This window comes from Apteryx mantelli, chromosome 8 (genome assembly GCF_036417845.1).
Source record: "Apteryx mantelli isolate bAptMan1 chromosome 8, bAptMan1.hap1, whole genome shotgun sequence".
In the NCBI taxonomy this organism is placed as follows: Eukaryota; Metazoa; Chordata; class Aves; order Apterygiformes; family Apterygidae; genus Apteryx; species Apteryx mantelli.
In genome coordinates, this window is record NC_089985.1 from 586,666 (window position 1) to 614,463 (window position 27,798).

The following is a 27,798-nucleotide window of genomic DNA, read 5'->3' on the forward strand; positions in this document are numbered from 1 at the left end:
AAGTGACCTCACAGCCACAAACTGCACCCACATGACCAGCACTGGCCTATCAGGCACTGAGCCACAAGTGACATCACAACCACAATCTGCAGCCACAGGACCAGCACTGGCCTATCAGGCACTGAGCCACAAGTGACATCACAAACACAAACTGCAGCCACGTGACTAGCACTGGTCTACCAGGCACTGAGCCAGAAGAGACATCACAACCACAAACTCCACCCACACGACCAGCAGTGGCCTATCAGGCACTGAGCCACAAGTGACCTCACAACCACAAACTGCAGCCACAGGACCAGCAATGTCCCATCAGGCACTGAGCCACAAGTGACATCACAAACACAAACTCCACCCACATCACCAGCACTGGCCTATCAGGCACTGAGCCACAAGTGACATCACAAACACAAACTGCAGCCATGTGACCATCACTGGCCTATCAGGCACTGAGCCACAAGTGACATCACAAACACAAACTGCACCCACATGAACAGCACTGGCCTATCAGGCACTGAGCCACAAGTGACATCACAAACACAAACTGCAGCCACATGAAAATCACTGGTCTACCAGGCACTGAGCCACAAGCGACATCACAACCACAAAATGAACACACGTGACCAGCACTGGCCTATCAGGCACTCAGCCACAAGTGACCTCACAAACACAAACTGCAGCCACAGGACCAGCACTGGCCTATCAGGCACTGAGCCACAAGTGACATCACAACCACAATCTGCAGCCACAGGACCAGCAATATCCTATCAGGCACTCAGCCACAAGTGACATCACAAACACAAACTGCAGCCACATGACTAGCACTGGTCTACCTGGCACTGAGCCAGAAGAGACATCACAACCACAAACTCCACCCACATGACCAGCAGTGGCCTATCAGGCACTCAGCCACAAGTGACATCACAACAACAAACTGCAGCCACAGGACCAGCAATATCCTATCAGGCACTCAGCCACAAGTGACATCACAAACACAAACTCTATCCACATGACCAGCACTGGCCTATCAGGCACTCAGCCACAAGTGACATCATAAACACAAACTCCACCCACATCACCAGCACTGGCCTATCAGGCACTGAGCCACAAGTGACATCACAACCACAAACTGCAGCCATGTGACCAGCACTGGCCTATCAGGCACTGAGCCACAAGTGACATCACAAACACAAACTGCAGCCATGTGAGCAACACTGGCCTATCAGGCACTCAGCCACAAGTGACATCACAAACACAAACTGCAGCCATGTGACCAACACTGGCCTATCAGGCACTCAGCCACAAGTGACATCACAAACACAAACTGCACCCACGTGACCAGCACTGGCCTATCAGGCACTGAGCCACAAGTGACATCACAAGCACAAACTCCACCCACACGACCAGCAGTGGCCTATCAGGCACTGAGCCACAAGTGACATCACAACCACAAACTGCAGCCACAGGACCAGCAATGTCCCATCAGGCACTGAGCCACAAGTGACATCACAAACACAAACTCCACCCACATGACCAGCACTGGCCTATCAGGCTCTGAGCCACAAGTGACATCACAACCACAAACTCCACCCACATGAACAGCACTGGCCTATCAGGCACTGAGCCACAAGTGACATCACAAACACAAACTCCACCCACGTGACCAGCAGTGGCCTATCAGGCACTGATCCGCAAATGACATCACAACAACAAACTGCACCCACATCACCAGCACTGGCCTATCAGGCTCTGAGCCACAAGTGACATCACAAACACAAACTCCACCCACATCACCAGCACTGGCCTATCAGGCACTGAGCCACAAGTGACATCATAAACACAAACTCCACCCACATCACCAGCACTGGCCTATCAGGCACTGAGCCACAAGTGACATCACAACCACAAACTGCACCCACATGACCAGCACTGGCCTATCAGGCACTGAGCCACAAGTGACATCACAAACACAAACTCCACCCACGTGACCAGCACTCGCCTTTCAGGCACTGATTCGCAAATGACATCACAACAACAAACTGCACCCACGTGACCAGCACTGGCCTATCAGGCACTGAGCCACAAGTGACATCACAATCACAAACTGCACCCACATGAACAGCACTGGCCTATCAGGCACTGAGCCACAAGTGACATCACAAACACAAACTCCACCCACGTGACCAGCACTGGCCTATCAGGCACTGATCCGCAAATGACATCACAACAACAAACTGCACGCACGTGACCAGCACTGGCCAATCAGGCACTGAGCCACAAGTGACATCACAAACACAAACTCCACCCACATCACCAGCACTGGTCTATCAGGCACTGAGCCACAAGTGACATCAAAACCACAAACTGCACACACAGGACCAGCACTGGCCTATCAGGCACTGAGCCACAAGTGACATCACAAACACAAACTGCAGCCATGTGACCAACACTGGCCTATCAGGCACTGAGCCACAAGTGACATCACAAACACAAACTCCACCCACATCACCAGCACTGGCCTATCAGGCCCTGAGCCACAAGTGACATCACAAACACAAACTCCACCCACGTGACCAGCAGTGGCCTATCAGGCACTGAGCCGAAAATGACATCACAACAACAAATGGACCCACATCACCAGCACTGGCCTATCAGGCACTGAGCCACAAGTGACATCACAAACACAAACTCCACCCACATCACCAGCACTGGCCTATCAGGCACTGAGCCACAAGTGACATCATAAACACAAACTGCACCCACATCACCAGCACTGGCCTATCAGGCACTGAGCCACAAGTGACATCACAAACACAAACTGCACACACAGGACCAGCACTGGCCTATCAGGCACTGAGCCACAAGTGACATCACAACCACAAACTGCAGCCATGTGACCAGCACTGGCCTATCAGGCACTGAGCCACAAGTGACATCACAACCACAAACTCCACCCACATGAACAGCACTGGCGTATGAGGCACTGAGCCACAAGTGACATCACAACCACAAACTGCACCCACATGACCAGCACTGGCCTATCAGGCACTGAGCCACAAGTGACATCACAAACACAAACTGCAGCCACGTGACTAGCACTGGTCTACCAGGCACTGAGCCAGAAGAGACATCACAACCACAAACTCCACCCACACGACCAGCAGTGGCCTATCAGGCACTGAGCCACAAGTGACCTCACAACCACAAACTGCAGCCACAGGACCAGCAATGTCCCATCAGGCACTGAGCCACAAGTGACATCACAAACACAAACTCCACCCACATGACCAGCACTGGCCTATCAGGCACTGAGCCACAAGTGACATCACAAACACAAACTGCAGCCATGTGACCAGCACTGGCCTATCAGGCACTGAGCCACAAGTGACATCACAAACACAAACTGCACCCACATGAACAGCACTGGCCTATCAGGCACTGAGCCACAAGTGACATCACAACCACAAACTGCAGCCATGTGACCAACACTGGCCTATCAGGCACTGAGCCACAAGTGACATCACAACCACAAACTGCACCCACATCACCAGCACTGGCCTATCAGGCTCTGAGCCACAAGTGACATCACAAACACAAACTGAACACACAGGACCAGCACTGGCCTATCAGGCTCTGAGCCACAAGTGACATCACAACCACAAACTGCAGCCATGTGACCAACACTGGCCTATCATGCACTGAGCCACAAGTGACCTCACAGCCACAAAATGAACCCACATGAACAGCACTGGCCTATCAGGCACTGAGCCACAAGTGACATCACAAACACAAACTCCACCCACATCACCAGCACTGGCCTATCAGGCACTGAGTCACAAGTGACATCATAAACACAAACTCCACCCACATCATCAGCACTGGCCTATCAGGCACTCAGCCACAAGTGACATCACAAACACAAACTGCACCCACATGACCAGCACTGGCCTATCAGGCACTGAGCCACAAGTAACATCACAAACACAAACTGCACCCACATGACCAGCACTGGCCTATCAGGCACTGAGCCACAAGTGACATCACAAACACAAACTCTATCCACATGACCAGCACTGGCCTATCAGGCACTGAGCCACAAGTGACATCACAAACACAAACTGCAGCCATGTGACCAACACTGGCCTATCAGGCACTGAGCCACAAGTGACATCACAACCACAAACTGCACCCACATCACCAGCACTGGCCTATCAGGCACTGAGCCACAAGTGACATCACAAACACAAACTGCACCCACATGACCAGCAGTGGCCTATCAGGCACTGAGCCACAAGCGACATCACAACCACAAAATGAACCCACGTGACCAGCACTGGCCTATCAGGCACTCAGCCACAAGTGACCTCACAAACACAAACTGCAGCCACAGGACCAGCAATATCCTATCAGGCACTCAGCCACAAGTGACATCACAAACACAAACTGCAGCCACGTGACTAGCACTGGTCTACCAGGTACTGAGCCAGAAGAGACATCACAACCACAAACTGCACCCACATGAACAGCATTGGCCTATCAGGCACTGAGCCACAAGTGACATCACAACCACAAACTGCACACACAGGACCAGCAATATCCTATCAGGCACTGAGCCACAAGTGACATCACAAACACAAACTGCAGCCACATCACCAGCACTGGCCTATCAGGCACTGAGCCACAAGTGACCTCACAACCACAAACTGCAGCCACAGGACCAGCAATGTCCCATCAGGCACTGAGCCACAAGTGACATCACAAACACAAACTCCACCCACATCACCAGCACTGGCCTATCAGGCCCTGAGCCACAAGTGACATCACAAACACAAACTGCACCCACATGAACAGCATTGGCCTATCAGGCACTGAGCCACAAGTGACATCACAACCTCAAACTGCACCCACGTGACAAGCACTGCCCTATCAGGCACTGAGCCACAAGTGACATCATAAACACAAACTCCACCCACATCACCAGCACTGGCCTATCAGGCACTGAGCCACAAGTGACATCACAACCACAAACTGCACACACAGGACCAGCACTGGCCTATCAGGCACTGAGCCACAAGTGACATCACAACCACAAACTCCACCCACATCACCAGCACTGGCCTATCAGGCACTGAGCCACAAGTGACCTCACAGCCACAAAATGAACCCACATGACCAGCACTGGCCTATCAGGCACTGAGCCACAAGTGACATCACAAACACAAACTGCAGCCACATGAAAATCACTGGTCTACCAGGCACTGAGCCACAAGTGACATCACAACCACAAACTCCACCCACATGACCAGCAGTGGCCTATCAGGCACTGAGCCACAAGCGACATCACAACCACAAAATGAACCCACGTGACCAGCACTGGCCTATCAGGCACTGAGCCACAAGTGACATCACAAACACAAACTCCACCCACATCACCAGCACTGGCCTATCAGGCACTGAGCCACAAGTGACATCAAAACCACAAACTGCACACACAGGACCAGCACTGGCCTATCAGGCACTGAGCCACAAGTGACATCACAACCACAAACTGCAGCCACATCACCAGCACTGGCCTATCAGGCACTCAGCCACAAGTGACATCACAACCACAAACTGCAGCCACATCACCAGCACTGGCCTATCAGGCACTGAGCCACAAGTGACATCAAAACCACAAACTGCACACACAGGACCAGCACTGGCCTATCAGGCACTGAGCCACAAGTGACATCAAAACCACAATCTGCACACACAGGACCAGCACTGGCCTATCAGGCACTGAGCCACAAGTGACATCACAAACACAAACTGCAGCCACATGAAAATCACTGGTCTACCAGGCACTGAGCCACAAGTGACATCACAAACACAAACTCCACCCACATCACCAGCACTGGCCTATCAGGCACTGAGCCACAAGTGACATCACAACCACAAACTGCACCCACAGGACCAGCACTGGCCTATCAGGCACTGAGCCACAAGTGACATCACAAACACAAACTGCACACACAGGACCAGCACTGGCCTATCAGGCACTGAGCCACAAGTGACATCACAAACACAAACTGCAGCCATGTGACCAACACTGGCCTATCAGGCCCTGAGACACAAGTGACATCACAAACACAAACTCCACCCACATCACCAGCACTGGCCTATCAGGCACTGAGCCACAAGTGACATCACAAACACAAACTGCACCCACGTGACCAGCACTGGCCTATCAGGCACTGAGCCACAAGTGACATCACAAACACAAACTCCACCCACATCACCAGCACTGGCCTATCAGGCACTGAGCCACAAGTCACACAAAACCACAAACTGCACACACAGGACCAGCACTGGCCTATCAGGCACTGAGCCACAAGTGACATCACAACCACAAACTGCAGCCATGTGACCAACACTGGCCTATCAGGCTCTGAGCCACAAGTGACCTGACAACCACAAACTGCACCCACATGACCAGCACTGGCCTATCAGGCACTGAGCCACAAGCGACATCACAACCACAAACTGCAGCCACATCACCAGCACTGGCCTATCAGGCACTGAGCCACAAGTGACATCACAACCACAAATTGCAGCCACATGACCAGCACTGGCCTATCAGGCACTGAGCCACAAGTGACATCACAAACACAAACTGCAGCCACATGAAAATCACTGGTCTACCAGGCACTGAGCCACAAGTGACATCACAACCACAAACTCCACCCACAGGACAAGCAGTGGCCTATCAGGCACTCAGCCACAAGTGACATCACAACCACAAACTCCACACACATGACCAGCATTGGCCTATCAGGCACTGAGCCACAAGTGACATCACAAACACAAACTGCAGCCACATGAAAATCACTGGTCTACCAGGCACTGAGCCACAAGTGACATCACAACCACAAACTCCACCCACAGGACAAGCAGTGGCCTATCAGGCACTCAGCCACAAGTGACATCACAACCACAAACTCCACACACATGACCAGCATTGGCCTATCAGGCACTGAGCCACAAGTGACCTCACAACCACAAACTGCAGCCACATCACCAGCACTGGCCTATCAGGCCCTGAGCCACAAGTGACATCACAAACACAAACTGCAGCCATGTGACCAACACTGGCCTATCAGGCCCTGAGACACAAGTGACATCACAAACACAAACTGCACCCACATCACCAGCACTGTTCTATCAGGCACTGAGCCACAAGTGACATCACAACCACAAACTCTATCCACATGACCAGCACTGGCCTATCAGGCACTGAGCCACAAGTGACATCACAAACACAATCTCCACCCACATGACCAGCACTGTTCTATCAGGCACTGAGCCACAAGTGACCTCACAACCACAAACTGCACCCACAGGACCAGCACTGGCCTATCAGGCACTCGGCCACAAGTGACCTCACAACCACAAACTCCACCCACAGGATCAGCACTGGCCTATCAGGCAGTAGAGGAACAAGTGACCTCTCAACCAAAAACAGCAGCCCTGGACCTAGCACTGGCCTATCAAGCACTCAGCAGAAGTGGCCTCACAGATACAAAGAAGTAGCAACGTGGCTGCTGGTGGCCTAGCAGGTACTGAGGCCAAATAACTGCACAAACACAAACAGCAGCAATATGCATCAAGGTGGACTCTCAGGTGCTCATGCTGAAGTGACCTCACAGGCAGCCATGAAGCCAAATAGCTGCTCCTGGCCTCTTTGCAACTGAGGCACAATTGACCTCAACAAGCACAAACAGCAGCAATGTCCATGCTGATCGCCAGTCACATACTGATGCACAACTCACCACAAAAGCACCAACAGCAGCAACGGACCTGCTCACCCTTTAGGAGGCACTGAGACACAAGCATCACCAAAGCTATGGGCATGCTGTTGGCCTACCAGCTTCAGAGGCACAACTCACCTCACAAGCACAAATGGCATCGACCTGCCTGCTGCTGCCCTATCTTTGACTGAGTCACAAGGGATCTCAAAAGTGCAAACCTTCACAGAGGAGAAGCTCACCTGGGCCACTCGCACGTCCCTTGATTACGCTGTGATCATTCCGTACAGAACAGTCTTCTGCAAAAGGCTTTCATCTCCTGACAAGACTCTCTCCAGATCATGCGACAGCTCCACTCTGCCACCCTGCACACAAATCACAAAAGGAACAATCGGTCTCGCTTTTCCTTTAGTACCATCAAGTCCGAGCTGGGAGCCTTCGCACTGCAGCACCTACACAATGGCAGCAGCATGCCACTTCCATTTCTAGTGCATTTCTAGGGACAGAGATCAGCTGAGGGAGCAGCTGCACTGCAAAGGCTTTCTGACACTCTCAGATCAACTCGGCACTGCACCAGGCATCAACCTGACGCCAGACCTCTGCTCTGCCACCTACTCTACAAACACACTGCCTCTGCCCCGCACAGCTGCCTCTTCTGCTAGATACAACCAAGTGCCAGCAAGAAGAGATGCATGCAGGACACTCGCCACTTGCACACTCCCCAGCCACTGCTCTGCTCGCTGCCTTCCCTTGGCTTCTCAATCCAGACACTCAGGCAAGCTCTTGCGGTAACACCACAAGGTGGCCAAGGCACTCTAGGCTCACAAGGCCTGTGCAAATGAGCAGCACAAGATCAGGCACAGAGCTGCCTCCTTGGGTGATGCTGCTCTTTTCAGAGGGAAGGATCCTGCTTTCTTTGGGCACAGCAGGCTGCTGCTTTCCACCCCCATCCCCTCACGAACCTCCTGCTAGGGATGGGGACATGGGGATTTTCTGTAGTAATACAAAAGTTACAGATACAACACAGAAACACTTGAGAGTCCGGAAGGCCTCCTGAGCCCAAAGGAACCTCCCTTCCTTTCCTTTAGTTACTTGGACAAGGAGCTTGGACGGGGAAGGGAAAAAGGGTGCAGAGCCTTTGAAATGAGGCCCAAGCAATGAGACAGCCCCACACTGGACGGCTGCTGAAATGACAGCTCTCCTGGCTGCGCAGCCTCTGCAGCACCAGTCCGCGCTCCACAGCTGCCTTCACAGAGCACTGAGGGCTGGGTGTCACGGGCAACCTGGCCCTGGGCACATCTTCACCCCTCGCAGAGCCGGCAGCCCAAGAGCTCTGAGACTTCCACAGGTCAAGCTATGGACGCTTTGGGGCACTCACACAAAGGCACTCCAGACATGCTGGCATCTATTATAAGGGTCTTGGACTCGTCCTATATGGCACCACAACCTCCTAGGAAAAGGAGGGGGCACCGTAGCATTTGTTGAGCGGGCTGGCAATAACAGCACTTGTGGGAGGCGGAATTTGCAGCACAGCAGAGGTACCAGGAGCTGAACCCACAACCCAAGTCACCCAGGGAAGACAGGCGCATTTATGGAAGCCTTCGCATCCACACGTAGCCTCTTCTCAGTCACTTGCAGCTGCTTTCACAGAGGGCTCACGACGCTGGCCAAGATGTTGACAGGTACAGGGACACAGCCTGGCATCCTGCCTCCATCCTCAGCGCCTCTAGCACTGCACTGGGAACCTCCATGAGTGGAGCAACCTAGAAAGAAAGAAAGAATCGGAGTGTTACTGGCAGTTCTGCTGGCCTTACAGAGTCGCAACAGGCAGGGGCAAATGTCTCCCCTCTGTGCTCAGCTCTATTGGTGAGAACACAGCCAGCAGGGCCACCAAGACGTTCTACCCCTCTTTTTGGCACAGGTGACACCATGTCTGTATACCAGGTCCTGTTTGGGCTCTCCAGTTCTGCACAGGCGCTAACACACTGCAGGGAGTCCAGCACAGGGACACCAAGACGGTCAGGGGCTGCAGCGTGGGGCATAAAAGGAGAGGCTGCGAGAGCTGGCTTTGTTCAGCCTAGACAAGAGAAGGCCAACGGGGATCTTCATGCTGTGCACAGCTACCTTATGGAGGGCACAGAGAAGACGGAGCCGGATTTTCTTGGAGGTGCACACTAGTAGCATGGGAGGCAACGGGGACAAATCGGACAATGGGAAATGCTTCTGAGACATTAAGAAGAAACCTTTTTCTCCGTGACGGTGGCCAAACTGCGGCACAGGGATCCAGAGAGGTTCCCAGATCTCCATCCTTGGAGGTAATCAAAACTTCACTGGAAAAGGCCCCAAGATACCTCCTCTACTGGCACCTGCCTGGAGCAGGGCGTTGGAGCCCTGCTACCTCCACATGGCTCCCCCATTGCAGCCTCAAGGAATATGCTATTATGAGACTCTTGCCAAAGGCACCAGAGGCTTTGGAGATGCCGCCTCCACCGCTCAACAAGGACAGGTGTCTCAGAGCCACCCATCGCCCTCACAGGCCTGACTTCTTGTGAGGGGGCATCTCCCCTCTCTGCAAGGCTCTGCGTAGGCACAACGTGCAGAAATGCCTCTGACTGCTTTCATTAACTACCCATCTCGCTGAGGGACTGGAATGGATTAGCGTCTGAGATGGGAAGATGCAATGAGGGTCCAGATTCAGCAGAAAGCCTTTAAGGAGGGAGAAGAGAACTCTCGCCAGCAGTCGGTAAAATCCCAAAGACTCACGGAAGCATCAAACCCTTCCGAAACTGCAAGCCTGAACCTCAGCTGACACAAACCACCAAACTGGGAGCAGCCCTGCCTCGCACCACGATGCTCCAAGGAGGCAACACGGTCACCAACAGTCCTCACCCACGTCTCCCAGAAGGACACCGTGATGGCAGGCTGGGCCTTGGGAGCAGAGCACTGCTCTCTCCAGACACCTCCTCCCACGCTGAGCAGCAAAACACTGGCGCCACCACCCGGCTCCACCACAGGGCATCTCGCACTGTAACACGCCGGTACCTCCACACCTCACAGAGGGTTGGCAACCAACACACGCCTCTGCATCAGCGACACACAGCCCACAGCACCACACACGGCAGCACACAGGGCACCCCAAGCACCCCACAACACACAAAGCCCAACTCTCCAGACCTTCCATTCCTTTCTAGTCCTCCAAGGCCTTGCAACAGGCTCTGCCTCTGAACAGCCACTCACAGCCCGGGGCCTGCTCACTTCCCACCTTCCCACCAGGAAGCAGAGAAGAAGTGCTCTCACAGCGGCTGATCAGGCCAGCTTTTCCCTCTCGCTTGTGCCTCAACTTCTCTGAACAAGAAATCTCTTTCAAAATGTGGCCCATACCCTTTTTGGGGGGTGACATTCCTTCCATCTCCTCCAACAGCCTTTGCACCCATTCTCCAATGACTGCATACGTGCACAGAAAATCAGAGACCCCTAAAGTGTTACAGTTCTAAACGTGTCATAAAAGCAGCTGGACACCTCAAAGACAGACACAGCATGCAGACCTTGCAGGAAAATCTCACAAGCTCCCTGCTCTTTTGACAGGGGCAACTTCTAAAGCACACACACACCCTGGCAAGAAGAGATTATTCACACCACTGCTCACACCAGCACTACATTCACTTAGCAGCCTCAAAAGTCTAGCTGGACTCCCTAGCTGACCGGGAGGACGCTGCAAGCTTCTACTTAGCAACAAGTGGAAAGGCCAACTCCATGTCCATGCTCACCACAGAACATCATCTGCATTTTAAATGTAGCAGTACTAACTCATGATGATGGAGTGGAATAAAATTTGTGTCAGATGATGTGGAATATCGACTTCTGCTTGATTAATGAGTTGCATTTCTGTATTGCTGTAGAGCTCTGCAGGGGTCAATCCCTCCTCTGAGCACACGCAACAAACCCAGAAGTGACCTCACCACCAGCATCCAAGCCATGCATCTTCCCCTGACCTGTCAGCTGCTCACACAGAGGTGTCATCACATCACAGATTCACATCATGGCCTCATAATACTCACAGTGCTCTGAAACACCCATTGCCTACCAGTTACTACACCAAAAGATTAGCTTCTGCTATGCATTATCAACACCTAGCCTATGAAATTTAAGAATTGCAGAACAGCCTGCAAGTAATTCTTGGCAACATTTTCTAACGGGAGGATTGCATGGGAGCAGCGATCATCAAACTGAAGACAGCAGGGCCTCGTGTCCCAGGCACAGGGAGAAGCCTTCCCGCAACTCAGAACTCTGGTTCCTTCCCCAGTGCTGAACAAAACCAGAAAATCCTCCACACATCCAGGACAACAAGCATTCTCCTATTTTAGGCCCTGACAACTGGAGGCACGTGGAAGGACTCAGGCCAGGGCATCTCAGTTGGTGAAACCAGCAGAGACACAATTCAGCAACTCTTCACCCTGACCTAGGAGCATGGAAAGAACAACAGCAAGTGCAAGCAATGGCCGTTCATCAACTTTCAAGGCCCCTGACAAGCAAAACAGCTCACACTTACAGAGCTCTTCTGCAAACACCCTTCACCCTGCTGCCAGGCTCACAGGTCTCGGTGCAAAGCAAGAGGCAGGGAGCAAAAACAACGGCTAAGGCACGGCATCACATGCGGGCACAGCCTCTCTCAGAGCCACTCGGAAATGCAGTTTTCACAACAAAAGACACCATCGGGAAGGGCACCTCGCGACGACACCAGCAGCCTGCTCACACTTTGCCCAGCACCTCCCAAACGCACCTCGAAGCAGCACCTGGGGCTGCGCTGGCAGCAGCAGCTCAGGAAAATGCTTTAACAGGTATCCCAGAGCCACCACAGGGCCAGAGCTTCCTGCCCCCAAACCCCACCGAGCCGCCCCGGCCCAGCTGCTCGCGGCAGGCCGCCACGTCTGGCTGCAGGGCAGCTCCCCCCTCTGGCCCACGTCGCTCTGGCCCCTGCTCACGGCCCCACCAGCCCCTGCTGCAGCTCCTGCAGCAAAGCAGCCCCGGCAAAGCCAGCACCGCTGCCCCGCCCCGGCGGGAGGGCACCCGCCGCCATTTGAACGCGCCCGCAGCCCCCACCAAACGCTCTCGCCCGCTCGCTTCTCGCCTGCTTTGCTCCCGCTCCTCTTCCACCTCTTTGACGTCTTTTTTTTCCCCACATGCTGGACTGCAATTGGCTGGCAGAGCCATCAGTGAAATCGATGCCCGCCCTCCTCCTCCTGACAGCCAATAGAAGGGCTGCACTGCGGCGATGCCATGGCAACGCTGGGCCCTCCTGCCCTGGCGGCCAGCTCCGCCCCCTCCCCCTTGGTCGGGCGCCATGTTGTGGGCGGCAGCGCGGGGCGCGGCGGGGCCTGCGTGCAGCGTGGTGCTGTGTGGGCGGGCAGTGCGGGGCCCCGGGGTGCGGCCGCTGCCCCGGCGGGGCTGGGCTGTGCGGCAGGGGCCCCGCGGGGCTGCTGGCCGCCCTGCGCCCTGGGGGCTGTGCGGGGTGTGGGGGGGGCAGCACTGGGGCCTGTGCTGGTGGCCTCCGTGGTGCCGCTGTGGGGGCCCTGGGGCTGGCTGTGGCACCAGAGCCCTCAGGCAGCGTCCTCCTGCCCCCAGGGCAGGGCAGGGCAGGGCAGGGCAGTGTCCTCTCGCCCCTCCTGCCCCGGCCGCCTGCCCACGGCAGCCCTAGGGCTTGGCTACGGAGCGGTGGTGTGGGGTCGTGAGGGTGCTGGGGGAGATGGCTGTGTTGGGCTCACCCCAGCGCTGCCCACCCAGCTCAGAGAAAAGACCTTGGTGTCAGCCAGGACCTGTTGAATGAGGATTGCACCTCCGCCTGTTTCCAGGCTGCTCTCTCCAATGTATTTTCTTTTGGGTGCAGAGGTTTGAGCCCAATTTGCAGGAAGACAGGGTCTGTGGCCATCTGAAGGTGGCATCTCTGAGCCCAAAACATGCTGCGCCAAGCTGGAAGCATAAAAGGATCGAGGGGGAAGGAAGAGAGATTTTTCCCAAACACCCAGAGGACTTGGGGTTATTAAAAGGTGAAGGTTTTATTATCATATACGGACATTTCCAGCAGGGTCTTGAGAGCCCCATGGAGCTGCAGGCCACCTCAGCATCTGGGATGCAGGACCCCTTTCCTCTCAGAGCCAGACCCCAAAGAGGACCCACTCCCAGGGAAACCTGTCATGGATTCCCATGCCCCCCCCCCCCACCCTAAGAGGCGATGGAGCTGGCCGCACAGAAGCCTTGGGGCTCAGGACAGCCCCATCCCCAGGACCCAGCAGTCCTGGCTGCCACATTGTCCCCCGAGCCAGAGGGGACCCTCAGGCAGGGCTCTCGCAGCAGCCCCCAGCCCTGTCCAGGCACCCCCACAGCCCGGGATCCACAGCAGTTTTGGCAGTTAACAGTCTCTGTGCGACACCTCGGGAAGGATCTCCCAAAGCCCTTACCCTCGGTGGAGAGCTGCAGGAGCGCAGGGGACAAGGAGCTGTGGTCCTGGCTGATGGTGTCCATCCAGCAGTCCTCCATCTCGCTTGCCCTCTTGCTCTCGTTTCACCTCTCCAGCCAGAGAAACAGGACGCTCTTCCCATCTCATTACCCAAAACTCCTTTCCAACATGCCCCTGCTCCTCCGTCTGTTGGTGAGGGGCCCCAACGTGGTCCCACTGCCTCCTGTCCCCTCTCCTTGCCGTGGAGCCACTATGAAAGGCAGCCGTGGGGAGGGTGTGAGCAGTGCCCAGGAGTGCCTGGGCCTCACAGGGAAGTGAGGGTCCCCGCCCACGACACCGGGGAGACCTCCCTGTGATGTGGCACGTCCCATTGTGACCTCAGCTCGTGTCATCTGGGGGCTCAGTAGGTCACCGTCATGGAGATGGCACAGCCAGGGAGAGAGCAGAGAGATTTCCCCTCACGTCCTGGAAAGCCATCACTTCCCTTCACTGCAGTTATTTTCCATAATTTTCTGATAAATCCTTCAGGAATGTCTCCAGACAGTGTCAAAGACTGTGAAATATCTCAAATGGGGCACTGGAGATGTCACTTCTGCGCCCCTGCACTGACAGGTCACTGCACTGGGCAGACCTGTGCAGGAATCTGGGGTTTGGGGGTTGGCGTTTTTACAGGATCCAAAGCATGTGGGATGAACCAGCACAAAGCATGGCCACAGGCTGAGAAATGCTTTGGTGAGCCTCAAAACTGGTTTCTGCTGTGGGCCCCTCTTTTTGTGGAAGCAGGATGCAGGACAATGTGGGACAGGACATAGCTTTCCTCCTTTAGGCACCAAGGCAGGATCTCTGCTTTTAAAAGTGCTCAGCAAGGTTTCTCAGTCGGCAGTGCTTGAGCTAGAGATGCTATGCCAGAGAAGAGCAAACATAGCCTTAACACACGTCATCCAGAGGCCCTTATCCAGGACCCTGGAGCCTGCCAGGCTCCAAAGCCATGGGCGAGGCCAGGTAGCAAATGTGGGGAAGTTTTCCCATTTCCCATGAAGTTTGCCCATCTTTCCTTCTGGCTGAGCCTGAGGAAGCCATTTCTCATCCCTGGGCCTCATTTGGTCCTTGTGCTTTTCAGTGTCACCTTGGGGCTGTGCTTCTCCCCTGGGTACGCTCCTCAGCCCCCTGCCCTCCTCCCCAAAGGCACCCTTGCTCTCCTGGGTCTGTACAGCCCCGACATCCTGGATCTCCCACATTTTATGACTCTGGGCTTCTCAGGACATGCTCACACACTGCAGTGCTGCTGTCCAGGCTCCGGTGCAGAGCCTATGAGGCAGTGCGATGCCTCAGGACGTGCATTTTGACTCACTCCCAAGTTTGTGAGATGACCAGCTCCCAGCTCTGCAGCTGCTGAAGTTTGAGAACATCCCTACAACCAGCCTTCCTGCTCTTCCTAATCTCTGCACAGTTTTGGGGCAAATCTTGCAGAAGGGAGACTCCATCCCCCTTGAATACTGTGAGAGATGTGGCTTTCCAAGTCACTGCAAAAGGAAGGACTCCTTTACTTCTTTGGGTTGCTTCTTGAGCCTGTGGCACCCCCTCTGTGATGCTGGGAGCCCCAGCTCTGCAGCCTGGTGTCTTTGCCCTTTCTCTCCCGTGTCTCCTGTTTGTCTACCCAAAGTCTTCTCTCCACACCAGGGGCATGGGAAGTGCTGCTTTAGAGAGCTCATTTGAAGCTGTGACATGTTGTGAATCTGAAGGCCTGAAGGAGGCTAGTCTGGGACATGGCTGTGCCCCCACACCCCCTCCTGTTCCCAGCCTGAGGATCCAGGAAGGTCTCCAGGGAGAGCAGTGGGCTTGGGGGTGGGTGAGATGGGTTTCCCTCAACATCCCTGGGTCCTGCATGGGTTTCTCTGAGTGCTCAGGAAAATCCCTCTTCTCTAGGGGCTTGCATCAAGACTTTTCCAGACTTTTGTACAGAAACCCAGCCTGGTCCAAGATCCCCAAGAGCAGCACGGCCCCCAGCATCGCCCGGGACCCCCAGGAGCTGTCTGGCTCTCTCTTCTGTTCCCCCATTCCCCGATTAAATGGACAGTTTGTAGCCTCACCTTTACAACACTCCATCTGGACGCTGCAACATTGTGACTCCTCCCCTAGCTCATTCCCATAGGCAGCTGCTGATTTGCGACCTGCCTATTGGCTGGCAGGAGGAGGGGGGCGGGTCTGGATTTCACTGACGGCTCTGTCAGCCAATCGGAGTCCACCATGTGGAAGAAAAACAGACGTGAAAGAGAGAAGTGAAAGAGGAGAGGGAGCGAAGCAGGGGAGGCTTTGGGTGGAAAGCAGGACCGGGCTTGGGCAGCTTGTTTCTCACAAGACCGTGAGAAACGCTCTGCCCCCCCTGGCCAGTATAACTGCTCTGCCTGGCACTGAGGCACAGGAGGACTCAGGGTGGAGATCGGGCTCTGCAGAGAAGAGCCCCAGGGGCAGAGTTAGAAAACAAGAAAAGACCTCGAATGCGAAAAAACAGCATCTTTAAGTACACCAGAAACCAGCAGGGGCTGGAAAATGCCCCAAGCTGTAGTAAAAGTTTCTGAGCATAAAGAAAAATCAATGAAAAAAAAGAAAAACTGTTCAAATTTGAAAAATAGATGGATGTAACCTGTTATAGGTAAACGTGACAAATTGACAACCACTCGGGCCGGGTTGCATAAATTCCAATTTAATAATTGAGCAAGTCACAAGTAAGCAAAACAGCGCTGGGCGGCCGGGGGGGAGTCTCCTGCTCCACCAACAACGGCGCGCACAACCCCCCCTCACAGTCTCCTTATATGCGATTCCAGTCCCGGGTATACGGGGCACCTCCTGTAACTTCTGCGGTTGCGCCGGCTGTTGCTAGGGGGTCTTCTTCAGCCCTCTGGTGGTCGTGGGGATGAAGGCTGGAGTCTTCCTCTGCATTGTGTGCCATATTAGGCTATCTAAACTAACATTGCTACTTCGCTAGCTCAGCTCAATTTTCTCAGGCGGAGTACATGCCCCCCCACCACAGGCTGTAGGATGTTCCCACAGATGTTCCCAAGGCTGTTTCTCACTGATGTAACAAATTAGTACATACCACAATACAAGATGTTCCCAAGGCTGTTTCTCACTTTGATGCAACAAATTAGCACATATCACAATCCCCCCTTTTTGTTTTGGTCCCCTCTAATTTGTTCATCAAATCGAGCAACAGCCTCCTGTGCCAGGGAGAGCATAGGGTTATGCTTACTCTCATCTTCATTAAGTTGTTCATATTGACTTTTTATCAACAGTAGGTGGGCAGCTTCGAGTCTGCTTTTTGCTAAGTTAATTATTTTATTTACTATACACGGCCCAAAGGTCAACACGAGTACTAGCAAAGTTAATGGACCCGCTATTGCAGACAATAAGGTTGTTAGCCAAGGAGAACGACTGAACCATGATTCATACCACCCTTGCTGGGCTTCTCTTTCCTTTTTACGTTTTTCAAGGCCTTCTCTCAATTTTGCCATAGTATCCCTGACAACTCCTGTATGATCCGCGTAAAAACAACATTCTTCTCCTAAGGCTGCACACAATCCTCCCTGTTGCAAAAATAAGAGGTCCATCCCTCTTCTGTTCTGTAACACTACTTCTGATAGCGATGTCAACGACTTTTCTAAAGCTGTAATGGATTTTTCTATTCGTTCTAAGTCCTCATCCACAGCTTCCCGTAGAGTGCTAAGGCTCTGCTGTTGCATCACTAAGGAGGAAATTCCGGTTCCCGCTCCCACTGCCCCAAGACCCAGTAAGGTGGCTATAGTAATTGCGGTGAATGGTTCCCTCTTTACTCGGACTGGGTGAGCGGTGTCCCAATGATCGTACATCACATTTTCTGGATGGTACAAGATCCTTGGAACTACTTCCACTTGTATACAATATTCTGGGGACCCACTGAGTACCTTTAGGGAGACACAGGGAGTTAGGCCCGTTTTTGAGCATATCCATCTAGTTCCTTTGGTGGGAATAATCCATCCAATTTCGGAGGTGTAGGTTTGCAATGTTATAGATCCACACAACTTTCTTTTTGATTTTGGTACCTTGCCAATACACATTCCCATTCCCGTAACCTGTTCCATGGTTAACCCCTTCTTCTTATCTTCCCATTGACAATGTGAGTCGGAATCCCTGCTTAAAGTATATGTCATATTTACTCCTATTGCTTCATAAAAAGGGGGTCTTATATCGTAGCATAACCAGCAATGGGTAGTTATACTAGGGGTTGTAGCATTTAATACTTTGTAGGTTGCTTGCACAACCTTCCACAGAGGATTGTCTACCCTCTCTGTGGCTTTACTTTCCGAGATTACAACAGTATCTTTCAGGGTGGGGTGGTTCATAGGAATACTTGTCGAATTCATGATCATACTCGTGGGTTTGATTCTTGATTCCACCCCTTTAACAACTAGATTCGGCCCTATTGCTTGAGGAGTGGGTCGCACACTTTCTTTCTTTATGAAAATTAATCCACCTCTATCGGTCCCGGACTCCCAGAACCGGACTCCCCAGGTCTTTCCCAAAAACCATCCCGGATCCTCTGGACGGGTGATATTTATCACTAAATGTTTACAAGTTCCCGGGGGGGTATAGTGGGGATTTCCCCGATACCCCAGCTGGAAATCCTCTTTGGGGGGGGTACACCCAGAAGGCCCCCATTTTACTGATAAAAACTTATCTGACCCTGCTCCTGGGGCCCAATCAGAGGCTATAGTTTCACATCCCCAATAAGCACAATAATAAGAGTTTGGGTAGTTACAGTATCCTCGCCCAGGATTAGAACTAGGACAAAAGTAAAACGGTTTCCCGAACTCTCTTCGACTCAAACATGGCTCAGTGGGTACCAATTCACACAAGGTAGGTGTGAATGTAGGGCTCCCGGGTACACTTCGCACTTGGATCACTTTTTGATCTTCCCACCTTATTAATGACCATTTAAAGGGTTGGTGTACGTTATGTTCCCCTTTGATTCGTCTTCCTAATAAGCCCAGCACAATCATCTTCCAGAGGAGTAGTGGACCCATGGCTTGGTTTAACGGATACTTTACAAACTCTTAATGCCTTGGAGGGGCGATCCGTGATGCCAGGTGTCTCTGGGACTTTAAAAAGTCTGGGTCTTATAATTTTAGGTATTCCTGCTTAGGAGGTGGCTTGTCGGCCTCGATCCCCACAGTTTCTGTACGTCTCTGTCTCCTCTGCCTACTCTTTTGCTCAGAGCAGCAGGGTGTACCGTCTTCTCGACAGCAGCCGTATTCTTCAGGGGAACCTCCTTTATGTGCCTTTCTGATTTGAAAGGCTTCCCAGTTTTTTTCAAGAGAGACACCCAACATACGGCACGGTCCACCTACAATTGGTGTTTTTAATATTGGCCTTTTAACAAAGGCTTCCCACCATTCTACCAATCTTTTCTTATGATCTTTTAATGTCCAATAAGTCAATTTTGTCGTAACAAAGGCGGTAGATGCCGCTAGGGAGATACCCGTACTAACAATGAGTCCACTACTTCCCTTCACAAACCCTACATGCATAACACACAAATGGATAACAAATACAATGTGGGGTTATAACAAATACTATGTTAGGTTTTACAAAAGGTGGTCTCACTTATCGAGGATTCCAGGTTTCTTCTTGAAGGTTACTTTTAAATTGTCCGGGTTTCCAAAGGCTTCCCACGATGATTCCGAAATCGGTCCTTTAATTCTGCTAGCGTATGTCCATCCTCGCTCTGCGGTGCGAATAGCAGTGTCTGTGGTAAGTGAGACAAGAAAAGATCCCTCCCAGCGGGGAGTCAAGGACGAGTCTTTCCAGGTTTTTAATTAAAACCTTGTCTCCAGGGTTAACTCGGTGAATGGCTACATCTAGTGGAGGTCTCTGTTTGGCAGAGCTGAGGTGGGGCCCCGGCTCCAAGCACCAGACTAAAGCAGAGGAAGACAGCGAGCCGCCTCGGCGCGCGGAGCAGCACAGGCGGTGCTGGGCTGGGGGAGGCACCGTCACCCCACTACCTGCCTGCTGGGGGGGGCCTGGGGCTGCTGCCACCGCCGGCCAGGGCAGCAGCGTCTCCAGCGGGGAGAAGGGGGAAGCCTGCACCCCACTTCTCGCAGCGCCTGCTGGGACCCCAAGCAGGGTGCTCAGCCCAGGAGCAGCCGGGGTCTCATCCTGCCTTCCCGGGGCGGTGTAGGGGCTGATGCGGGAAGGGGGCTCCTTGCCAGGGCGGGGGCTGTCTCATCGCTCTGTGCCTGGAGCCGCACATGGGGCAGACAGGCTCTTCAGCCAACACACGGAGTATGGGGTGGGGGTATTATGGGGAGACATACAAGGCTCCAGTAACCTTTGATTTATTAGCCTCTGAATTACTGGTCGGAGTCCTTGCCTCCCTTCCTGTGACATTGGATATTGTTTGACTCTAACAGGGATTTCTGGATTTCGTATACTCACTTCAAAGGGAGCAATATCTAGTCTTCCTACTGATTCTGGGGTATACCAAACTTCAGGGTTAATTTTGGCCTCATCTTCAATAGTAAGGGTGCATAATTTTATAACTAATTCTTGATTCTCTACTTCTAAATTGACTCCTAATTCAACCATCATATCTCGGCCCAGTAAATTATATTCAGCTTCGGGAACTAATAAAAAGGATCCAACACTTAGTCGAGAGTCTGATTCTATTTCCACATTTTTAATTACTGGGACCTTAAAGGGTTCTCCCTTAGCTCCTATCACTTGTAATTTCTCTGGGGATGGTTTACACCCCCAGGGTACCGTTTGGACAGTAGATCTTTCTGCCCCAGAATCCACAAGGAATTCTACTTCTTGTCGCTGGGGACCCAATTTCAGTTTTATCAAGGGCTCGGTTCCTTTATGAGTCCCCAGCAGATAGAGCCCCTGACCCCCCTAATCTTCTTGGAACATTTGCTCATCCTGCATTCGCTTCTTACAATTCCTCTTCAGATGCCCTTTTTTCTGGCAATAAAAACACTCAACCTGCCTCAAGTCCCCCGTCACAACTTCTCTGGGTTGTCCTTCTTGGTGAAGTGACTTTCTCTTAGGTCTGTTATACGACCTAGGGGGTTGCGCCTGAATTCCTCTCTGCCCTTCTCGGACTGCTGCCACCAGAATCTTTGCCTGCCGCCGATGGGTTTCCTCTTCCCTCCGCACATGCACTTTCTGAGCTTCCCTCAGCAACTCGTCCAGCCCCCTATCCTGCCAATTATCTAATTTCTCTAGCTTTTTTCTGATATCTGGAAAGGCCTTTGCTACAAACTGTGTTTTCAATAGAGCCTGTCCCACAGGGGTACTGGGGTCTACCCCGGAATAAAGTTGCAGATTTTTTCTAAGTCTTTCGAGCCATTCTGTTGGTGTCTCATCCTTCTTTTGTTGTTCCATGAAGGCCTTATTAATATTTTGCCCCCTGGGAACAGATTCCCTGATTCCCTGAACTATTATGGTTCTCAAATCGGACATATGTGTCCGATGCTCAGCATTTTGATTGTCCCAGTCCGGCCGTTGGGTGGGCCATTTAATATCTGCCGCGGGACCTTGTTGGTGTTGTTGATCCCAAATCCGCATCCCAGCCCTACGGATCATTTCCCTTTCTTCCACTGTAAATAATATGCTTAAGATGGATTGTAATTCCTCCCATGTGTAAAGGCTAGGACCTAAAAACTGATCTAATTTTTCAGCCACCCCTAAAGGATCTTCTAATAAATTCCCCATTTCTTTCTTAAAATCCCGTACGTCCCCTGAACTCAGGGGCATAGACACAAATCCCATCCCCGGCTGCGGTCCTCCCATGGGGAGTTCTCGCAAGGGGTACAGCTGATCAGATCGCCCACCTCCCCTCGTTTGACTCCTCGTGACCCTTCGGGTTTCTTCTGGGGAACTAGGAGGGTCTAGATCCCGGTCTGGGGTCGTTGGAGAGGGGCTACGAGGAGGGGCTGGTGTTGGGTTTTGAGCCGGAGCTGAGGGAATACAGGGGGGAGGAGAAACGAGAAGTTCCTCCAGTATTTTGCTTTTCTTCCTCGGACCTTTCTCTTTCAGGGTAAATATCATGGTCCGAGTATCTGGTCTTATCCATAAACTAGCATACTCACTTTCTTCTGGACTAAAGGGCTCCTTTGAATTCACATATATATTTAGAGTCTGACATATCCAATTTTCAAAAGACCCGTATACTGGCCAATAAAGGTGGTCTCTTCTAATCTGCTTCCCACCCCATACTTGCATGCAGTAATATACCATTTTTTCTCGGCTTTTGCCTTCTCGGGAGGGCCAATCGTTCCAATATTTAATCATTAATCCTAAAGGGCTATCGGGTGGTATATCCGGTAACCATACCGTAAAGCCCTCTATGGGATCAGAAGACTTGCTCTTTTTCTGTCCCATCTTCCGGAGCACCCACCTCAGTCACTCTCTTTTACAACTCTCTTTCTCTCCGCAGGGGACCGCACTCACACCACCCGAGTCTCTACTGCTAGGACGGTTGTCCCTTCGCGGAGGGCCGCCTAGTCGGCCGTCGGGTGCCCCTTTTCAGTCCCCCGCTACATAAGGATCCCCTCTCCTGGAGGATCCGCACTAAGGACCCCCTCTCCTGGAGGGTCCGCACTCACACCGTCCCCAGTTACACAAGGACCCCCTCTCCTGGAGGGTCCGCGCTAAGGACCCCCTCTCCTGGAGGATCCGCGCTCACTCCGTTCCCTGGGGACGTCTCACGTGCTCCGGGTATCCCACCCCAACCGAACGGAACCGCATACATATACTCACTCAGTCCTGAGTCTTCGTTCGGATCTTCGTGCACAAAGTTTACGGGGTACTGCAGTTCTTTTGCTTACTTGTCCTGATTTAGGGTTCGGAAATACAGGTTATGGTAGGGGAACTACCCACTCAGGGGCCATCCGAAAACGGGATGGGGCGCCCCCCCCGAGTCAGAGTCCCGAAACCAGGGAAGCCTGCATCCGAGTCACGGCACCAAATTGTTATAGGTAAACGTGACAAATTGACAACCACTCGGGCCGGGTTGCATAAATTCCAATTTAATAATTGAGCAAGTCACAAGTAAGCAAAACAGCGCTGGGCGGCCGGGGGGGAGTCTCCTGCTCCACCAACAACGGCGCGCACAACCCCCCTCACAGTCTCCTTATATGCGATTCCAGTCCCGGGTATACGGGGCACCTCCTGTAACTTCTGCGGTTGCGCCGGCTGTTGCTAGGGGGTCTTCTTCAGCCCTCTGGTGGTCGTGGGGATGAAGGCTGGAGTCTTCCTCTGCATTGTGTGCCATATTAGGCTATCTAAACTAACATTGCTACTTCGCTAGCTCAGCTCAATTTTCTCAGGCGGAGTACATGCCCCCCCACCACAGGCTGTAGGATGTTCCCACAGATGTTCCCAAGGCTGTTTCTCACTGATGTAACAAATTAGTACATACCACAATACAAGATGTTCCCAAGGCTGTTTCTCACTTTGATGCAACAAATTAGCACATATCACATAACCGAGTAACCTTAAAAGAAGTAGCTTCAGCAGTTACAGTTAAAACCAAACTATAACAACCTAATGGCCTTGGTAGGCTTTTCTTTTTGTTTGGGTTCTACAGAGTGACCCTCTGAAGAGCAACAACTTGAAAAGAAGCAGCCAGAAAGAGTGGTAGAATTGTTAGGCTAAGTAATGTGTTTTTTAAAAGTATCTAAATAATAGAATGAACCTAGGAGCCAGGAGAGAAGTAACATCAAAGGAAGATGGCAGACCTAAGAATGAGGGGATACACATACCAGGCTGATAACGAAACTCAACGGCTGTATTCTAGTGTTTGTAAAAATTGATGATCCTAAGGAAGGGGCTAACACCTTCCCTTGATGAAAGGAAAGGAAAGAAAGAGAAAAAGATGGTAAAATTAAGCATAAATGTAACAGCTGTTGATCTGAAGTTAAAGTTGTCTGTTTCCTATAGAGAAGACAGGGAAATACGGAAAAAGAGTAATAAAAAAAAGGTGACCAACTCTATTTGAAGCTCCTCTAAAGGGAACTATTCCAGCTTGGGGAACAAACTGATCTTTCGGTGCAGGAAAGAAATGCCTGCAATTAAAGGAAATAAGATTTCTGTGTTAAGATATGGAGCTGGAACAACACTCGGATTCACCGAATTTGGGTCAATAGGCCAGACCAATCATGTTGCTATTAGGATTAAGACTGTTATTTTTAACAGTTGTTTACGTGTTACTGCAAATGGGCATGCTTTGCTTTTGGCGTCTATTAATAGCAGTGCGCATTTCCCCAGTACACTGTGCTTACCCAAAAGCCGCCCACTGCACACCAAGGGGAATTAGCTGACTTCTGAAATAAATGCGTGTGTCTGGCGGTGTCAAGGGGTGGAGTGACAGGCGCCACACAGGCAAGCGTGGGACTCTGGATGGTGCAGCCCACAGAAGAGGGGTTTGCTCTGGGGTGATCCCAGGAGTTAAGGAACCCCGGGTGCATCACGGCTGGAGCCACCACACTGTGGGGTTGCTGCAGCCTGGGGGCAACCGTCTAACGACCCCACGACTGACAATTCCAGACAGAGGAGAAGTGACACCACAGACTCACCCCATAAACATCTAGGTGCTGTGGAACCATTCCCCACAGAAAGACCTGTTAGTGGGCAAGTTGTTACTAACTGAACAGTGCTGTGGGCTGAGCACTAGGTTACCTGTTGATGTGCATGCTGTTATTGACTGAGGCCATACAGCTTTTGTGTAACTGCGGTCTGGCGTTGTTTTGACTCGCTATAGAAAAGAGTAAGCCACAGAAGTTGGTGTGGACTCTGACCGACCATCAGCTGGCCTGTGGATGTCAATGGCGTGATGAGGAGAATCCAGGCAAACTACCAGGTTTGTTATAAGCTCTTATCTCTAATAAATTCTCATACTTGACAAATGATGATCTCTTGGAGTTCAGTGCAAATAACCCCCGAATTCAAAAGAATCACAGACACCCCTCTATTGGCGTGTCACAGGTAACACTCACAAGGGGCATCAAATCTCTTGAACGGGATGGTTGGTTACTGTCCAGATGGTGGTGGCAGTCTCCTTTGCCAGGGTCCTTCCAACAGTGGCTTCCACTGGATCAGATGAGACTCCCCGAACTGTTCTTCTGGGGAATTTTTATAGTCCAGCTGGCTTGTGGTCCTGTGTGACCTCTCCAGCATATGCATGAGCCATTGCTACTGATTACCTTAAGTTGCATATCAAAGCATCTCCTAACTCTCCTAAGAATGCACAAAAGACTGTCCTACATAGCCGCTTCTTCATTTGCAGGAGCAGTTTGTACTGTCGATTTTCAAGGGCCTTAAGTATTTACAGTTTAATCAGTTCTGCAGCAGGAGCTGCTGCAGAGATTCTGAAACAGCCAGATACTCCACCTGAGGTGGTACTCACCACATTTAAGCACAGGAATTGGTCCAGGCACAGCAGGATCTGCCTCTAGAAATCTCTAGAACTGTCTGAAATACCCACTTGGAGAGGTTCTGCACCAGTCAGTCCAACACTTAATTTGGAAAGTGGTAGGAGTTCTGTCAGTCTCCTAGTTTTAAGTCCATCCCCTGTTTCAGACGACCAGCCCCAGGGCCCCCACGCTGGCGCCAGGGCTGCCACCAGCACAGGCCCCAGTGCTGCCCCCCCCCACGCCCCGCAAAGCCTCCAGGGCGCAGGGCGGCCAGCAGCCCCGCAGGGCCCCTGCCGCACAGCCCAGCCCCGCCGGGGCAGCGGCCGCACCCCGGGGCCCCGCACTGCCCGCCCACACAGCACCACGCTGCACCCAGGCCCCGCCGCGCCCCGCGCTGCCGCCCACAACATGGCGCCCGACCAAGGGGGAGGGGGCGGAGCTGGCCGCCAGGGCAGGAGGGCCCAGCGTTGCCATGGCATCGCCGCAGTGCAGCCCTTCTATTGGCTGTCAGGAGGAGGAGGGCGGGCATCGATTTCACTGATGGCTCTGCCAGCCAATTGCAGTCCAGCATGTGGGGAAAAAAAAGACGTCAAAGAGGTGGAAGAGGAGCGGGAGCAAAGCAGGCGAGAAGCGAGCGGGCGAGAGCGTTTGGTGGGGGCTGCGGGCGCGTTCAAATGGCGGCGGGTGCCCTCCCGCCGGGGCGGGGCAGCGGTGCTGGCTTTGCCGGGGCTGCTTTGCTGCAGGAGCTGCAGCAGGGGCTGGTGGGGCCGTGAGCAGGGGCCAGAGCGACGTGGGCCAGAGGGGGGAGCTGACCTGCAGCCAGACGTGGCGGCCTGCCGCGAGCAGCTGGGCCGGGGCGGCTCGGTGGGGTTTGGGGGCAGGAAGCTTTGGCCCTGTGGTGGCTCTGGGATCCCTGTTAAAGCATTTTCCTGAGCTGCTGCTGCCAGCGCAGCCCCAGGTGCTGCTTCGAGGTGCGTTTGGGAGGTGCTGGGCAAAGTGTGAGCAGGCTGCTGGTGTCGTCGCGAGGTGCCCTTCCCGATGGTGTCTTTTGTTGTGAAAACTGCATTTCCGAGTGGCTCTGAGAGAGGCTGTGCCCGCATGTGATGCCGTGCCTTAGCCGTTGTTTTTGCTCCCTGCCTCTTGCTTTGCACCGAGACCTGTGAGCCTGGCAGCAGGGTGAAGGGTGTTTGCAGAAGAGCTCTGTAAGTGTGAGCTGTTTTGCTTGTCAGGGGCCTTGAAAGTTGATGAACGGCCATTGCTTGCACTTGCTGTTGTTCTTTCCATGCTCCTAGGTCAGGGTGAAGAGTTGCTGAATTGTGTCTCTGCTGGTTTCACCAACTGAGATGCCCTGGCCTGAGTCCTTCCACGTGCCTCCAGTTGTCAGGGCCTAAAATAGGAGAATGCTTGTTGTCCTGGATGTGTAGAGGATTTTCTGGTTTTGTTCAGCATTGGGGAAGGAACCAGAGTTCTGAGTTGCGGGAAGGCTTCTCCCTGTGCCTGGGACACGAGGCCCTGCTGTCTTCAGTTTGATGATCGCTGCTCCCATGCAATCCTCCCGTTAGAAAATGTTGCCAAGAATTACTTGCAGGCTGTTCTGCAATTCTTAAATTTCATAGGCTAGGTGTTGATAATGCATAGCAGAAGCTAATCTTTTGGTGTAGTAACTGGTAGGCAATGGGTGTTTCAGAGCACTGTGAGTATTATGAGGCCATGATGTGAATCTGTGATGTGATGACACCTCTGTGTGAGCAGCTGACAGGTCAGGGGAAGATGCATGGCTTGGATGCTGGTGGTGAGGTCACTTCTGGGTTTGTTGCGTGTGCTCAGAGGAGGGATTGACCCCTGCAGAGCTCTACAGCAATACAGAAATGCAACTCATTAATCAAGCAGAAGTCGATATTCCACATCATCTGACACAAATTTTATTCCACTCCATCATCATGAGTTAGTACTGCTACATTTAAAATGCAGATGATGTTCTGTGGTGAGCATGGACATGGAGTTGGCCTTTCCACTGTTGCTAAGTAGAAGCTTGCAGCGTCCTCGCAGTCAGCTAGGGAGTCCAGCTAGACTTTTGAGGCTGCTAAGTGAATGTAGTGCTGGTGTGAGCAGT